The sequence below is a fragment of the Hemibagrus wyckioides genome, linkage group LG13 (assembly GCF_019097595.1).
Source record: "Hemibagrus wyckioides isolate EC202008001 linkage group LG13, SWU_Hwy_1.0, whole genome shotgun sequence".
Taxonomy (NCBI): Eukaryota; Metazoa; Chordata; class Actinopteri; order Siluriformes; family Bagridae; genus Hemibagrus; species Hemibagrus wyckioides.
The window spans coordinates 11,852,837-11,868,015 of NC_080722.1; positions in this window are offsets into that span (position 1 = coordinate 11,852,837).

The following is a 15,179-nucleotide window of genomic DNA, read 5'->3' on the forward strand; positions in this document are numbered from 1 at the left end:
AGTTCTCTGCACACTACACTTTGATATCAAAGCCGGTATCTTATATACACATACTTTCAAATGGTAGTCTATAAAACCTATTATTACTTTGTGTAACCTGAATATGGAAAGATATTTTTCCATACACTTATTTTTGTTGCATTTGTTTATTTTCGTATACGGACATATCAGGAGAGTGATCAAATCTTATCCTGTCATCTCAAATAATTTATTCATAGGTGTTTTTATGTGGTGAGCTGTACATGTTGGCTTGCCTATCTTTATCCCAAACTATTGTCACACATCTTGAGGATATTCTGATGGACATAGAGGGGTACAGTTCAGATTAACAATGATAGGTCAGTACTGCTCCCTGTCCTCAAATCAAGCTTTTATGATCATTTGTACCTGAACTATTTCGGCACCTCAAGGAGTCGTTCTGACAGGGGGAGACAAATAACACTGAGTGATTCTCTGGTCTATTGATCATCAGCTCCACCTACACACACCTCTTTGCAATCTCAGCTCATCAAAGCTCACTATAAAGAGATTTCAGTATCAGAGTCTAAGCCCTGCCTGTCGTTAACTGTCATTAGCATGTTTATGAGCTGTTTCTGCTGTTAATTTCTCTTAGCTTTGTGCCTCATTCTTTAACTCATGCTTAAATAATTTTGAGGTTGTTCTATCATCATGCATGACCCAGTTTCTGCCATAGGAACTCACTTCCTGGAAGATTCATTTGAGCCACCAACCTAAGCAGGTAATGGTATGTGACTCACCCTAGTAAAAACACAGAAACATGACAGCTAATAACACAAGTTAACTGATGGCATCATCTTCAAATTATTTGTATTTATTCTCCTACATATATATATATATATATACATACATATATATATCAAGAGAAATGGTATATGAGATTTGTGTCATTCTGAATGTAAGTCTACTATACTGAATTACTATAATGATGCTGGTTATTTCTTAAGGCTAGCTGGGTATATCCAACCTGTCAAGCCTTCTGAGATAAACATTATTTCATACACTCATCTTTAGAAATGGTTATAAAATTCTTTTTAGAAATAGGTGGATCCAGATCCAACCCAGGAACACTGGGTGTGAGGTAGGAACACACCCTGAATGAGTTACCAGTCTCTAGCAAAGCTAGAGCACACACACATTCACACACTCATTTACAACTAGGGGCAATTAAGAGTCACCAATCTACCTACTACTATGCTCTATTACAGTGGGAAGAAACTGCTGAACCCAAAAAATACCTATGCCAATTGCATTATCGTTCTTTTGGGAAAACTAAAAATATTATGATAGTATTGTAATACATAGATCACAGATTTGCAAGCTTTTGTTCACAGTATTTAGGATGTCTGCAAGAAACTTCCAGGCTTCATTTGTTTTCTGATGGTATAATAGCACTGAATTGTCCAGTATGTACATCTAAAAACAAACAAAAAAAAGAGGATCCCTCTATTCTTTCAGCAGCATGCTTATGACGTATACAGTATCAAAGCATAAGCAGGTCTAAAACTTTACTGTTACTTCTTGTCTTCATCTTTTGTGAGCAGAACTGTACAATGGCATTAAGAGGATCAGTGTAATTAGTAGGAGTTTAATAGCAGGTGGTGTAGGGCTGTTTGGGTCACTTAGAGACAGTCTCCAGCAGGAGTAAATAAAAAGGGCCTGGTATGGCTGCCTGCCGCGCTCTGTCCTGTAATTTAGAGTGTGTCTCTGCAGCCTAATCACTGTCTGACTGCTCACTGTTATTACCTGTGCTCACGAGAGGGAGAGGCTCGCTGTGTAAGTGTGTGTGTGTGTGTGTGTGTGTGTACTGGTGCCAGTGAGACAGACTGACCTAAGGGCACTCATTATAGACATGAGGGATGCTAACCTACAGCCTGAACAGCTCATATGTTTCACTCTTTAGCACTCTCTTCTTACCCAATGAACAAAGACTCTGATCAGAAAACACTGCCCTACTTAACCTTCTGCTTTTTTTTTGTCTCCCCATCTTTCACTCAGTGCCTCCTCACAATTACTGTTCAAAAGTCTCACTTGAACTTTTTGTTTTTGGTTTGGAAAAGCCATCACAACGGTGCTAATACAGCATTTCAGGATTCTCAGGGGCATATATTCCCACCAGAGCCACCAGAATGAATTTCACTGTTTGAATACAATTAGAATTTTCATACTATTTACATATTTAAACATTTACATATTTACATATACAAAAGCATTATATCCAAATTTGAATGTTTAAGCGCCCATGTTGGATTTCACCCGCCTATAAGATTCCCGATTCTTAACTCTTAAAAAATGGCTCTTTATTTCATATGGCTCTGAAAATGTTCATGTCATTTATCTATTGCCATTTAAAACTATGGATCTTCATATTAATTCTAAGAAGCAAAGTATACCTCCGAAAAGTAATTCTAAGGTAAGTATTTTGTTTACAATAGGCGTTTTCTGTAGCTGAAGCTCAGATGGTATTATCAAATGGATTTCTTACTTAAACGTTTATAGTATTACACAGTTATTCATCTTTAAAACATTATCGCGTGTACCACAAAGCTAATAGGAAAGGTAGAGCGTGTAGTTAAGAGAGTGAGTAATGTATATCTGTACACTAAAATCAGTGATAATGTAATCAGAGACAGACTTTTTTGTAACAAATGTTTTGTATACTCAGCATGGCCAACTGTGTTCAACAGCAGAGAATGTTTCTTCTCTGTCATTTACCTACCAAATTTACCTAGACCCAGAGAGCCAGAGACATCAGAGCTCAAAGCAGAAGCCAGCCCATCATTTCAACTGCCACCTCTGAGGATTGCAGTGTTTACACACACTAACAGAAAATGTCTGTCTTCTTAACAAAGATACAGCATTAAAATGATTCTAAGTAGCACCTAACTGATTGCATAAAGACTCAGTGGCACTTTACGGTCCCTTAGGGTTTTTGCTCTTCACTGCAGTTTGAAACTGAGATTTAAATGTTCAGGAAGTGGTCTGGCCTTCAATAATGAAAGGACCGTTATGGGCACTGGAAGATGGTGTTAGTATAAAACAGTCATCACTCCCGTTCCTCTGACAGTGGTGCTGGAAAGAGAACTATGGAGAAGCGAATAATGCCATACAGTCCATGCATGAGATATTTAAATTTATGTCCCAACAGTTTGTAGATTTGGCACAAGAAGCTGTCTCCTTCTGTCCCTTCCACTTTTCTTTAAATAAAAACATGAAAGGACTACTCAGCTCTTAATGCATTGTTCATTACAACATTACAACCAGATGTTCCAAGCAATAAGCATGTAGGGTGAAGGATTTAGCTTTAGTAGGCCTCTGTAGTAAAAGAGAGGGGAAAATGAATCGGATCAGGATATTTCTCTTAAAATGATTCACTGGACGGCTTTCAAAGGCCCTGCCTACATAGGGGAAGTTCCAAGAGCTGAGAGTAAAAGAGAGGAAATGATAGTCTTTAAAATACCAAACGACATGCATGCAATGGTTTGCAGAAAGAGAGATTTCTTATATTTTTTCCCCCTCTTTACAATTACATAGTGCGCCTAACAGAGGCCATGCAGGGCAGAATGACTGTGCAATGATGTAATGAGATGGTTTTGATGGCGGCATATGACCAAAAAAGCCTAACCAGTGGGTTCCTGGTGATATTTTTTCCTGTTTTCTTGTTATTTTTTGACATAATCATTTAAGTTACTGACTTTCAAAACGTCTTAAAGTATGCCATATTTACTCTGTTAATAGTATTTTGAAAAGGAGGTTAAACATTTCACATATTTTGTAATTTGGCTGTAAGTTTATTAATGGAATAAGATATAAATCATTACAGTCTGAAGTTGTCATCTCTACGTGCATATGTATACATGTATGTGGTAAATCTATTAGATGGCATTGTGGGGAATCTAGATTAAACAGCACTTTGTCAGTGTGTTATTTTATGTGAAATTGCCATCTAACAAGCTTCCAGTATCTTGTCTAAAAATTCATCAAACTTTCTATTTGAAAACACATGCATTCCTCCACCATACAATCAGAAAGGTCTTTTTTTGGTGCATTAAACTCAGAGAAATTCAGAGAACACTGTAGTTAGGTAACTTGGAAATATAGATGCTGAGCATAAGATTTGTATGACTGAATCAAACAGTTAACACATAGCCATTGTGCTTAATATCTACAGTGTAAAGGCATAGTGGCAGAGGAGACTAGATTAAACTATCATTGGTGTCATTATTTCACTCAGATATGTTGGTACAGTACTAAGATAATACTTTGCAATACTTTAATCACACTAAGTGCAAACTGAACGTCCACAGGTTCCATTACACTGAAGAACGTCAAGTCACAAAACTCTAAAGTAGCAACACCACAAGAGCGAGCACTTTGTATGGCATCTTTAGCACAATGAACGGATATTTCCATTTAAACACAACAACTTCTGGTGATTGTTCAAGGTCTCATACTTTGTAACAACACGCTTCTCTATCTCTCTCCAAAAATAGAGCAGATGGAGTTCTACTTCTCTACTTCTCTCCTCTCACGAACAGTACACACACACAGGTTACAGATAGTGCTGCTTCACAGATAGACATGGCACCAGACAGACTGATAACTGCACATACTCGTCTGGGATTTAGTTTCCAAGACATTGGCAAATGATTGCACAACTGTGCACACACACACATGTATGATAAATGACTGGTGGTCTGTTGAACATGTCGGTCTGTATCTATTACTCAAGGACACAAAGATAAAAGTTCCAGAATCGTGTATTTGGTTTTCTCTCACATACTGTATCTGTTACTCCTTTTCTATCAACAAAGTACTGGTTCTCCTGGACATTCTGCAGGTTTCCTCTACAAAAGAAACAGTTTTTTTGTAACACTGCTTGTCTGGAACCTTGATGTGATGTGATGGGTGTGGTCATTTAGTCACCATAACAACAATTTGAGCAACTCAAATTGTCTGGGATCACAATTAAGAGTTGACAGGGTCAGTGCATAGGCAGTGCAAGGATAATGGTTATTATTTTTAAATTTAATAAATTATTAGTGCAACCTGAGTAAATGAACCAGACTAAATAAACAGGTTGCTGGGATTTTAGACTCTCAAGGTACTTCATATTTATTATCTACTGCCAGTTTGCACATGTGTACTGTGATGTAAATATTAATGTAAATATGGTTAAATCCACAATTGTGTTTCATATCTGCACTACTACATTTCACTTAACTTATTGTATTCTGTATTTAAGGTTTTCTTCTGCAAGCTGCTGTAACATGCTGAATTTCCCTCGTGGGATCAATAAAGTATATCTATCTATCTATCTATCTATCTATCTATCTATCTATCTATCTATCTATCTATCTATCTATCTATCTATCTATCTATCTATCTATCTATCTATTCATCTATCTATGTTGAATACTTACATAATAAAAGCATGTCATCATCTGGATTTCAACCTTCCACATTTAGTGGAAGTACATTTCTTCTACATTTTATATTAATGACACAATTTGAATATGAATTAATGAAACAAATCCATTTAGCACAACAGATATTAAAAATGTCACATATGTGGTATTGAAAACCACACAGAAAGCATCTGATCCACAAAAAAACCTTTTTGTCAATCACATTGTATTCCCATCTGTACATCTTCTTCAAACATGCATCTCAACATCCAATCTCTGGTGACCAATGACAAAGACAACAGGCTCATTGAGAAGCAAAAAGTGAGATAGATATTTTCTCAGGAGGAGGACAATGGTCACTTTCCTCCATTCGCCTTCCCCCTTTCATCCCCAGCGGTCCACAAGGGAGCCAATTGTTGGGATTTAGTGCAACACAGGGAAACTTTTGAGAAGACACATCACGTTTAATTAACTGGTGGTAATGATCTCATTATTGGGAAGAGCTTCTCTCCGAGAATCCAGGGTTCACACACATAGAGGAGAGGTGAGACTGAGGTCAGTGGAGCAGAACAGGAAAGAGGAGAGGAGAGAAAGGAGAGGAGAGGAGAGGAGAGAAAGGAGAGGAGAGGAGAGGAGAGGAGAGGAGAGGAGAGGAGAGGAGAGAAAGGAGAGGAGAGGAGAGGAGAGGAGAGGAGAGGAGAGGAGAGGAATTACAGCTTTTGGACAGCCACCTTAAGTCTAAAATCATTTTCCTGAATTATAAGTCTTCATAATATTTTCTTTAGTAGATAAATGGACTTTAATGGAGAACAGAATGTCATGAATTCCTGTGAAGCCAAAGGCTCTATTCATGTAACCGTTTTTCTTTCAAGAGATGAGAGTTAATCTCTTGATATCACTAAAACAAACATTCTTTTCTCCATTCTGCGAAGTTAACCTTGTCTGGGAGTGTTTTTGTTTGGTCTGCCGGTTACTGAATGGCCTCTTACACTTTTCTGTTCGAGACAACTACATTTATGTACCAGAGGATGCTGCAACATAAACACAAAATGGACTGCATTAACAAGACATGGATGAGATGCAGTCAGACAAACTATCTTCCGACTACAGCCCAAATATGTTTGATAAACTGGAAGGATGAATAACTGGTTAAAGACAAATGAACTAGGACTACTAATATGGATGTGTTTCACTAAATATTACAATCCACTGACAGAATTCTGAAACACTAAGTGGCAAAGGATATAAGGAGACATAAGACATGTAGTAAATGCAAAAGACAAACTAAAGAGGATCAGGGAAAGGGGAAGAGAAGGAGGGGATACAGACAGACCCAGTCTGAGAGCTGGAGGAAAATAGTGTGAGAGGGAAGGAGGGGAATTTCAGTGCATGTTCTTATCTCCAGACAGGCAGGGCTGAAGTGATAATATGCTCTGGAGACAACGTCCACTCCCATCCCGCACCATGACCTGCCAGCCGTGAGTGTGTATATACAGGGTGGGGCACTTGACTTAACAAATAAAGTGCACTGCACATCCTGACCAGTAACCCTTCCAAATGACCATAAACATTTAATTTAATCATGTTTTTTTTAGATTTGCAATCAGTAAATGTATTGCATCTTACATCAAGTGCACTGTAAAGGCATATTAATGAAATATTCTGTATTCATGCTCCATTTTAAAGCTGGCATGAGCTCTGGTATTTGTCCTGGTTATGTCTGGTGTTAGGGTGACTTCTGGCACACTGGCCTATCCAAAATAAACAAATCAGCAGACAGTGTGGTATGTCTCAGGCACTCTGAACTGGAAATGCTGTTTAAAAATTAAACTGAAAATGGCGCATAGATGCCTAAGCTCATACGAGTGAACTGCTCATTATTTGAAAGGGTGCTAATGAATGATTAGTAAAATGATCAACACTGTAATCGTGCTCTTAATACACTCAGACAGTTAAGTTGTCTTTATTTGTCACATATACATTACTGCACAGTGAAATTCTTTCTTTGCATGTGCCATCCTTGTAGGGTTGGGGTCAGAGCACAGGGTCAGCCATGATGCAGCGCCCCTGGAACAGGGTAAGTTGGGGGCCCTGCTCAAGAGCGCAGTAGTGGCAGCTTAAACCCCAATCTTCCGGTCAATGACCCTTGAGATACCACAGCCCCCAGACATTGCAGGAGGCAGTGCTTTAATTGTATCTGTTCAATCCAACACTTAAAGAGTTACTAAATGTGAATAAGTAAGTGAAGGTAGCTTCTCATTTTGAGTGCCCCAAAGGAGTATATAATTAGTTCAGTGCTTAACATGTTTGCCTCACATATCCAAGGTTGAGGGTTCAATTACAGACATCACTCTGCATGCGTGGTGTTTGCATGTTCTCCCCCGGCTCTGTGGGATTCCTCCTTGTATTCAGGTTTCCTCCTCCAGTCCAAAGACATGCAAGGCAGGCTTCTCAAAATTGTGTGTTAATGGATGTGTCTTGTGCCCTGAGTGCTCCAGGTTCCCTGTGACTCTGTGTAGGAAAAGGGGTACAGGAAAAGAATGGAAGGATGGATGGATTTTGATTCATTCAAAGTTGCACCAAGGTGTGATTATGAAATTTATATTCAATGTTCATTGCACAGAAAACATTATGACTGAAATCACTTGGCAGTGGTTCAACTGAACAATGCATTTACATCTCACACCAGACGCTCTACATCAACAAGTCATGGATTAAAGATGAAGGTCCATGAATCGATAGAGTTCTTCTGAATATCAAGTAAACATGATTGTGTCGGATGTGTAATAAGCATTTACAGATTTCAGACGATCGATTATTTATTTAGTCCTACTTCATTATTCATCATACTTTCAAGCTAGCCAGCAGGTGAAGTTGATGTCATCTTGTAGCTTTAAGCGCTTGCCAACACAGAGAAGCAACATATAATGGCAGATTTATATTCATGATTCAGTGTGTTGATGGAATTTGTATATTGTATTGTGTGTTTAAATATATTCTGATGTACGTATTTGTGCTGATGCCCATTCATAGTATAATAGTCTGTCAAATGACTGAAATGAGTTAACATTGAACCTTAGTTAAACGTCTGATATAGAAGGTGGGTGTTTGGATTTACTGCCTCATTCAGCCAGATGCACACTGACATATTCAGATACACAGTGGGTAATCTCAGATATCTGGACGGGTTCATTTTTCACACACACTTCGAGGCTTTCCTAATTAATCTTTGACGTTAAGGCACAAGGCGAGTGCCTTTAAAAACACAGGATATTTCTTTTTTGCCCATGTTTAACTAAGTCTTCTGTAGTGCTGATACAAGGCTCTGCTGCCATTAAGCTGTTTGCTTTGGGCAGGTTTTTTGGCTGGGAGCCATAAGGCCTTTTTGCAGCTAATATAGGGTGAAATGAATAATTCTTATGTAAACATAATGCACAATGCCCAAAAAGAGGCTAAAAACTCTATATGCATATATAATTATGAAGGGACAGATATGACAAAGCTAAAAAAAAATTCATATAATGAACCATACACAGAGCAGCAACAACAAATGCATATATACCACAAATAAGCACTTCACCCTACAGAAAGCAGCATATAATATGCTATAAAGTCACTCTGTGTATGTGTGTGTGTGTGTGTGTGCATGTGTGTGTGCATGCGTGCATGTGTGTGTGTGTGTGTGTGTAGGGTGCGATGCGTGGGGGTAGAGGGGTTCAGGGACTTTCTGCTGGCTTGCTAAAGGCTGTCTTTGGTGGTCTCCCTCAGGGACATTGTCTCTGGCCAGTGTAAACAGTGATTAAATAATGGCCTCGACCCATGTAGCTCCCTCTCATCCTCTGTTACTAATACACACACACACACATGCAAACACACACACAGGGTGTGTTTTGAGTTTCTAGTAATCTCTGACTAGCCCTTGTTTGTGGATAGTGATTATATGGCAATGTGCTCTTACACACACACACACACACACACAGTAATCACCTTCTGACACTACACTGACTGTGACAGATAAACATAAATATTTGCTCTGGATTTGGCTCAGCTACTGGGATCTGGCAGCGTTCAAGTCAGATCAATTGATAATCTTATCAAATTACAAGACCTAAATATTTGAGATACCAAAGCAACGTTATCGTAAGATCACAGAAAATGTGCTCTAAATCATGATTGTTTCCTAATTAGTACATGTATAGGTCTGTAGCTATGTTTTGTTGGATTGTGTCTGAATGGCCTGTTTGCAGGTTAAGACCGATTAGCAAGAGGCTGAAAGCAAAATTTATATTGTATAAAATGTAATTTTAGATTATAGGTGAGGTCACTGTAATGAGCCTGAGCCCACTAACAGCAACTTTGAGAGAAACCAAATTACCTGGATCAATAAGCCAAATATTATAATGCAATTTCAAAGCACTATCTGTTGAAATTGCCACTTTCTAGGCGTTTAATGGTGCATTTGCAAGGGGTTTCATTATCTCAGGCTACTGTTGAAGTTGTGTCTGTGTGGACAGTCTACTTATACTAGGAAAAAGTAACTACGCAACCCTTCTATTCTTCTATTCGAGAAACCGACAGAATTTCTATATTTAGCATCAGGCGTTTGAGTGCAGAATTACTTGATGGAATGGAAAATCCTATACAATAATTTTTCTGAACTACAATGATCTCTGAATTTCTGAATAATATATCTTATATTTATAAATATTTATGCAGATATAACTATACTATATTCATATTAAGTTAGCTAAGTATAGGTTTAATATATAGATATAAATGTGGGATTAAAGTTAAAGCTCATTCCAAAAAGTATTTTATTTTTTATATGAAGCCAAATCAGACCAATGGCATGTTTAGGAACTAATAATTCTGTTCCATGGTTATAACACGCAGGTTTCAGAATGGAATTCTGTGAAACAAAACACTTGAGTAGCACAAATATGACACTTAAAATTACAGATGTTCTTACCATCCAGGTGTGTGGCATGAGAATGACTCAAACTCCAGGTGTGTGTAAACTCTCTGTCTGAATTATTTACAAATTCTCATGAGAATGAAAAGGCAATGAGAGAATTATTTGAACTGCACTGAGCAACAAAAAAAACATGTACTCTTATATAATGAATATAATTATTTGATTTATACATTATTATAATTTTAAGTATTTAATCCCTGGGATGGTTGTTATGGCACTGCTTAGATACAGTAACAAGAAGTTCATTTATATCTTTGCTAAAACACTGATGATTGACAAATGTCAAATATTAGAGGTTATGTACTGCATTGTTCCTAGCTTCCTAGGAATGCTAGCTTTAAGTAACACTTTACCTGTATGCTTTAATAAGCATCGAGTTTTGTGCATGTAATTCTATCAGTAATATCTGATCATGTATGGAAATTGTTCTTAAAAAATCCACCAAGGAGAAATACAATAACTTGTTGCAACATGATTGACATGAAACGGTTCTCACTCCCATCACAGCAAGTTTGAAAATTCTCTTAATGGGTTGGTCCAGGTTGGACAGTTATTATGGCTTTGAGCTAATAATTACACAATTATGAGTTTGAATCCTGGGACTGCCAGAGAGCCTTTATGCACAGCTGCTTGACCTGTGTTCTCTTTTTAAATATACCAAATACATTCAATTCACTGTCTGTCCTTCTCTTTGATGTAGGTAACATCATTTTGGATAATGTTTTAACAGGATTAAGAATACTCATACAGTGTTTAGTTTGTTCTGTCCTTACCTAACCCCACATCGGCCTTATTAAGCCTGTGTCAGACTCATAATCACGATCAAAATGTTGTGATATTGTGCAACTATTTATTATATTTTATCGCTTGGGACAAATTGAAAAAATGTATGATCAGCTTACAAAACAACTCTCGTCATTGTGAGAGTTAACATTAACAAACAATAACATTCAGTATAAACCATGAGAAATAAATGAAATAACAAACAGAGTTAACATCTGTCAAGTAGTAATGCAGGTTAGTCAGAAGGTGTTGATTTATTTTCTGGACCAGCACAGCGATTGTGGTTCTAGCTGCAAGGATAATAGCATTAGCTTGTTCTAATACACAATTTTCACTTACAGAGGGACTTTTGGAAACTTCTTTGTAGTTTCTTGCTGCTTTTATTATTATTATTATTATTATTATTATTATTATTAACTGAAGGCTGGCGATGGAACAACTGCTTATGAACAGTTGTTACAGTATAAAAAAAACTTTTTTACTAACCTTTACTGCTCTTTTTGCCATTCTTTAATTAATAGGAAAGATTTAATAATAGGAATAAACTTTAGTGACTGTACCAGTAACTCAGCTTTGTGTCATGGCTGTGTCACGCTGCCTCCTCAGTTATTATTTTCCTATAACAACACACCCCTTCATGTTTTATAACTCATGAATTGCAATTGTTTTATAACTCGCAATTAAGGCACCAGCTCATACTGGTCAATGTGCAAGTGTACTTTTTTTGCTCTATTAAAATAAAAAATAAAAAAAATACACTCAATAATTAACATTACTTACATGTCACTTATGATGTGTTCATGCATAATGTTGGATATAGAGTAGCTTATGATTGTGGATGAAAGATGTAAGAGGAATGTTATATAAAGCATTAGATGTAAAATATATACGAATCAGCGTCAGTGAAAAGACAGTGAACATGTCCTGTGTGAAGGAGTTCCAACATTTTAGACAAAGGCTCAATAGAAACTTGGGGTAGAGAGAAAAAGAATAAAAATAGCGGGAGAGTGCCTCACACACTATAAAACATTCACACTGTGTGGTCTGTCTGCCTGGTTAAGGGCTGTGGTTATGCTAAGAAAGCAGTTATACTTTTCTTCCACCTCATCTCATCAGCGTGTAACTTTGTGTGAGTCTGGATGGAGCTATCGCCCCATGTTGCTGCTGAGTGTGGATGGTGAAGTGGGCGATTAGGAGGCACTCAGCCTAGCTTATTAAAGTTTGGTTTCTTTGAGGGGGGGTGGGGGGGTGGGGTCTTTTGGAGTGAAAAGGGAGCTAATTTTACCTGTCACTCAAAATAAATGACGCCAGCTCCCTACTGCTCAGCACTTACGTTGGCGTAATAGTGCAACATTAAGCTGAAACCACTTCCCAAGTTCATGGCTTGGGTAATGAAACATGCCATTCTGTACAGGGTACATGCCTGCTGCCTAAATCCGTCCACTTAGACATTGTAAACTTATGGATTATGTTGAAGTCTACATGCTCTAGATACCTCAAGTATAAGCAGTAAAAAGAAAACTAAAGTCAGCACACTGGACAAAAAAAAAAAATCCAAACATTATGTGTGTCTTTTATAATTAATCGAGTATAATCAGAGTTACTGCTTATATGAAATAGATGACACTGTATGAGGAGAATGATTACAGAGGAATGACTGGCAAGAGCAACAGCAGGAGATGAGAGGAAGTGTGAGAAGCATGGAGAGAGAGAGACAGGGAGTGAACGAGCAGACGCAGAGATGGAGAAAGAGAAAAGTTTGTTTCTCATGCAGCCTCCCCCACCAGTAACCTGATAGCATAATGAGCTTTGACTTTCCTGCCAACGACTTCCCTTTCCCTCACGCTCGCATTCACACACACACACACACACACACACACACACACACATAGACTCGTATCATACACATGTATAAACAGACATGCACACATAACATACGCACACATACACACCCATACAGATATACACACCAACAATTTCTGCCTGTTACATGTATCCCGTTTATTAAAACATTAGGATCTAATTAAAATGTCACTTGTGGTACATGTTGAACCTCTTTTTTTTCAATAGAGGTAGAAAGGTGGCACCAGGTACCAGAGAAATGACAGCCTTTGTGTTAAAGTAATTTAGAAATGACAGCCCAAGGCGGGGCTGGTGGGTGTACAATACCGTGTATGTCAATCAACGAGAAAGAGAAAAAAGTTTATAAGAAAGGCAGGTGTTGCCTTTTGAGGATCATTATTATCACCCTGAACTTCCGATTTGTCTTAATCTAACAGGAAGGAACACAGGAAGGGAGTAGGGGATTGCTCATAAGTTGAATTATCATCAAGGATAATGTGCAATAAAAGCACAGGATTTCTTGTGCTGTAGAAAATCTGAGGCTGCTCCAGACTTCAAGACACAAGAGAAGGAAAGACATTTCTATTTTGAGCAAAGTTTATTGTTTATTGTGTTCACAAAGATCTGACATCACTAGTGAAGATGAAAAGGGCAAAAATGGAAATGTGACAGCACACACACACACACACACACACGCATATACACACAAACGTACACAGGTTTGTTTAATTTGGGGAAACCCAGTGGATTTTTTCATTATTACAAAAATATGGCATTGTTTATGATGGTCACATGTAATGCTTGTCAGGGCTATAGACTAAAATGGTGATGGTTAGATTGGAAGGCCTGTGTGTGTATGTGTCTGTGTCTGTGTGTCTGTGTGCTTTAAGCACAAGCAACTAGTAACACTGATCCTTAATGATACGAACATCATATACCGTAGACATTAGTCATTCAGCTTGAATGTTTTTAATCAGAAACACAAGAGTCGTTTCTTCCGTAAAGAAACCCAACACTCCTCATGTTAACAGATAGATAGATAGATAGATAGATAGATAGATAGATAGATAGATAGATAGATAGATAGATAGATAGATAGATAGATAGATAGATAGATAGATAGATAGACAGATACTTTATTCATCCCAATGGGTGTTTATGAGTTGATTCAGACACTGTTATTCACTTGGCTTGGCTTCCTAAATACAAACTTTTATTAGACTGAGGCTTTATAATCATTTAAATACCAAATGGACTGATTATTCAATTCCATGCCCCTATATTATATAAGTAACGTAACAAAGCCCCACAAAAGGTATGACGGCAGGTGGACACAATTTTGCCAATACTTTATTACCATATATTAAAGTCTTTATGGGAGCATGAAAGTAAGTAGAGTGAGGAACATTTGTGGTTTGTCTAAAATAACTTGAAAATAATCATTATACAGCATGCAGTCCACTAGCTTTGCATGTAAAGGTTGAAAGCAACACTGGCATTTGTTCTGATAACATTGACTGTACCTTCTTACTGTTACACAGTCAGATAACAAGTTATGACCAGATGAGATGCAACATATAAATTCTCATCAAGCAGTAGAAATGTCTGTTCACGTAAACAGCAAATGTTCTGGGAAAATAAAGAACACATCCCACAAATCATTGCGGATATCATAATACACAAGATGAGACAATTAAGCAAACACTAAACACCCAAATCAATATGTCTATTGTGGCAGCACATTTTCCCCTGAAACTAAAAGAATCTGGTTTCAGTGATGAAAATCAGCTGTAGATAGAGATTGCTTAAAATGTGAAGGAATGTGTGGAAAAGAAATGGAAGGTCTTTATACTCAATGTGTCTTGTGTTCAGTTTTTCACAACAAGGAACTAGGTGTTTGAAAATAGTGGTTGGGTTAGATTAATTACCTATCAATGATCAAGCAAATAAATACATCACTGTATATCTATGTATATAATATACTTAATATATTATGTAATATTATTACATATGTGTAAGTATTTGGGGGTGGTTATGGACCTTCCAGACAAACCTCTGTTATTCTTAGACTATAAATCTAACCTCAAACAAAATTGCAAAATACCTCTAAACGTGGAGATTTGATGAATCGTAAAATATTTCTGAATTACTGT